This window comes from Mus pahari, chromosome 12 (genome assembly GCF_900095145.1).
Source record: "Mus pahari chromosome 12, PAHARI_EIJ_v1.1, whole genome shotgun sequence".
Lineage (NCBI taxonomy): Eukaryota > Metazoa > Chordata > Mammalia > Rodentia > Muridae > Mus > Mus pahari.
Window position 1 is genome coordinate 1520576 of NC_034601.1, and position 4175 is coordinate 1524750.

At 42.1% G+C, this 4175-nt stretch overlaps 1 non-coding gene across 1 annotated transcript; it reads right to left on the reverse strand.

Moving 5' to 3' along the window:
* Window positions 1-608: 608 nt before the first annotated feature.
* Window positions 609-751, reverse strand: LOC115065116. The gene has a single exon (XR_003844919.1). It is a non-coding gene; the product is annotated as a small nucleolar RNA SNORA48 (small nucleolar RNA).
* Between the last annotated feature and the right edge of the window lie 3424 nt (window positions 752-4175).

The window sequence follows — 4175 nt, forward strand, 5'->3', positions numbered from 1 at the left end:
TAGCTCACCTACACCTCTGCAGCTCTCCCGAGTGCTGACCATGGTGAGAGATATGGCCATCTCTTCAGAGTGCTGCATCTGTGAGGGGCAGGCCAGTTATGCACAGCCTCTGGGCATTCAGGTGGTCCCTAGTGGCTGCCTCGACCAGGGACATCCCCATGTTCTCTAATGGTAATATGAGCTATGAAATTTGACCCCTGCAGCTGTGTATCCATGGACCCAGACGTGTCCCTCAGTGACAGCTCTGGCTGGACCCCATCGTGGCCTCAGGCGGCAGAGCTGACCACTCACAACAGGTTTCCATCTCCACCCTAGAATCTCCAGTTCCATCGCTTCATAGCATTCAAGCCGCTTGACGTCTCTTTCTCTCCCATCTGACCAGCACACACTCACATACTGTGGTGGCTCCTGCTGCAGGCTGGTCATGTGGCTGGTGGGTCCCTGGATGACATCCTCCATCTGCTCTGTGTGGCATGATGACAAGTGGTGTCTATGGCCTGCCTGTGCCATGTGCTGGAGGGCAGGTCTGTGGGTGGCATGGCAGTTTGCAGGTCTGACTGTCTTCCTCTTCCAGTGCTGCCCTGCCTGGATTTGATTTGATTTGATTTTTATATGTACTAGGCATAAGACAGCTTTGGACACCAAGCCAGGCATGAAGCTAGGATGAACAAAGGAACACCATCTGCTCTGCCCCTGACTGGTACAAGAACACCACCACCACCAAGGGGTCTCTTTGCCCATAGCCAGGGTGGTCAAGGCCTCTCTTTTACCCCCTCAGACTGTCTGGGTTCATTGCAAGGCACATCAGATTGAGCCCTCCGTCATCAGTAGAGGCAATAGCCTTGCCCACGTGGCAGCCCGTCAAGGTATGGCAGCCTGTCAAGCTGCCCCTTTCTCCCTTACAGCTCACCCTGTCTCCTCTATATGACCCTCTACCTTTCCCACTCACCAAGTTATATAGGTCTGAAGTTATGGCAGTCTAAGAAAGTGTGTTAAGGTAAATACATACACGTTATGAAGGTCTGAGAGTGTGAAAGCTTAGTTGTAAAAGTCTGTAATGCAGGTTATAAAAAAAGTGCTTTGAGGTCTGAAGATATGGAAGCTTAAGGAAGTGTGAGGGTTTCAGACAGTGATTTGAGGATGAGTCTGGGAAAGTAATTTAAAGAATATGAAATGTTTCAGATTTCTTTCTCTATGCTATTGTTACACTAAAACTTCAAAAGTTCATAATTTTAACATTTATAAGTAGCAGTCTGATAATCTATTAATCTAACCCTAATAAAATACTACTATTGGGCTGGTGAGATGGCTCAGTGGGTAAGAGCACCCGACTGCTCTTCCGAAGGTCCGGAGTTCAAATCCCAGCAACCACATGGTGGCTCACAACCATCCGTAACAAGATCTGACGCCCTCTTCTGGAGTGTCTGAAGACAGCTACAGTGTACTTACATATAATAAATAAATAAAATCTTTTAAAAAATCCTACTATTATCATAGTCACAAACTTAAGAATTTAAATTTCCTTGCTTGTCTTTTAAAAATATACTTAAAAATGCTTCAGTGTGCTACACTACTTTGCCCTATCCATATATCCAGCTCTATGGAACAAATGTTAATGCTTTTAACCCAAAGTCATTTTTAGATTCCCAAACTTTTTACGATGACTCAAAGACATAAATCTACTGCCTATTCTACAATATGAATTTCAGTACAGATTACAAACAATGGTAATGCTAATACATTTAAAACTTTTATTTTTTAGAAACCTAAAAATTTCTTATAATCTTTAGGAATTCCGAATCCACCTCTCACAGATCAATCAACAGCCTAAATTTCGCCACCTGTCTATTCCTGAGGGTGGGATCTTTCCCCCTTTCCCTGGTCATGGAACTCCCTTTCCACAACTACCAAGACCACGAATCTAAAAGTTTCAAATGTTCACCCAAGATAAAATTTTCCTCTAAACTCTTTAACTTTACCTCTGTCTCTAGTCTATCTGTCCTTCCAGATCTCAAATCAACTACAAACTGCTCCAGCAACTCGCCAGCCCCAGGTGTTCCCTTGGAATCTGTATGCTAGAAGCAAATAGCTTCAGAGGCTCACAGAACAGCTTCAGAAGGCTCCAACACTGCTTAAGCTTCCCCAGAAGGCTGGGAAGAACCAGGACATCAAATGAAACAGCCTTCCTATCCAGACCTTGACAGACATTCCAGTCTCATTGGGTCCCAATGAAATGATGGGATCCGTATCAGCAAAAAACATCTGGAGACAAGGACACCACTGGTCCAACACCCAGTGACCCAATAATAAAGCAGAAAGATGTGAATGGAGAGGCCTCTGAGGTAGGTCCAAGAACATGGCAACAATGGGTCTTGCCCTTGTCCCTTCTCTGTCCCTCCCTTGATAAAAACCATTAGATTACATAAAGCTAGTCCACAAGCTTCATTCCCTTATGTGGCCACCGACTCATCCTGAGACAAACACTAAGGTAAGTCCAACAATCAAAATTCACTTTTTGGCTAGCATGTTCAACCAGGACTTACTAACTTACCCTAGCACAGATTTTCTCCCCCTTTTCCCTTAAAAAAGTCATTCTTGCAAAAAACATCCACTGCTACTGCTTGCTGTCTGCCTTTGCCCAATCCAGAGCCAGCACCCCCTGCTTGCCCCTTCAGGTTAACAAATCTCCTTTGAGCTGAGAATTTGATGTCTGGGTGTCCTCTGTACTTGCAGGGGGCCAACCCTCACACATTTCCCAATTCATTTTATGAGGACATAGTTGTCCTGATACACAAACCACATAAAAACTCATCAAAGAGAATTACAGACTAATTTCTCTTACGAACATAGATGCAAAAAATACTCAATAAAATACTTGCAAATCAACCCCAAGAACACATCAAAAAGATCATCATCAACCATGATCAGGTAGGTTTCATCCCAGGGATGCAGGAATGTTTCAATATATGAAAATCAATAAATGTAACCTGCCATAAAAACAAACTGAAAGGAAAAAAAAAACACTTGATCTTCCCATTAGATGCTGAAAAGGCCTTTGACAAAATCTAATACCGCTTCTTGATAAAAGTCCTGGAGAGATTAGGGATACAAAGGACATACCTAAACATAATAAAGGCAATTTACAAAAAGTCTATAGCCCACCTCAAATTAAATGGAGAAAAACCTCAAAGAAATTCCATTAAAATCAGGAACAAGACAGGTTGTCCACTCTCCCCATATCTATTCTATATGGTCCTTACAGTCCTACATAGAGCAAGAGGGCAACTAAAAGAGAGCAGGGGTACACACTGGGAAGGAAGAAGTCAAAGTGTCCCCACTGGCAGGTGGTAGGATAGTATACATAGTGACCCTAAAATTCTACCAGGGAACTTCTGCAGCTGATTGACTATAAAAAAAAAAAAAGTCAGTAACCTTCCTATATACAAATAACAGAGAACTGAGAAAGAAATCAGGGAATCAACACCCTTCACAATAACCACAAATTATATAAAATATCTTGTGGTAACCAAGCAAATGAAAGACTTATATGACAAAAACTTCAAGTCTTTGAAGGAAGAAATTGAAGAAGATATCAGAGGATGAAAAGATCTCCATGCTCATGGATTGGTAGGATCAACATAGGAAAAATGGCCTTCTTCCTAAAGCAATCGACAGATTCAGTGCAACCCCCATCAAATCCCTACAGAATTCTTTAGAGACCTAAAGAGAACACTTCTCAACTTCACGTGGAAAACAAAAAACTTAGAATAGCTAAAATAGTCCTGAACAATAATAGAATTGCTGGAGATATCAACATCCAGGGCTTCAAGTTCTACTAGAGAGCTATAGTAGTAACTACATGGCACTGGCATAAAAACACACACAGTGATATATGGAACTAAAGACCAAGACATAAATCCATATACCCAGGGACACCTGATTTTTGATAAAGAAGCCAGAATTATACATTGAAAAAAAAAACACCCCACAGCATTTTTAACAAATGGTGCTGGTCAAACTGGATGTCTACATGTAGAGGAATGCAAATAGATTTATACTTATCATCTTGCACAAAACTCAAGTCCAAGTGGATCAAAGACCTCAAAAACCAGATATACTTAACCTGATAGAAGGGAAAGTGGGCAATAGCCTTGAACAAACTGACACAGGAGACA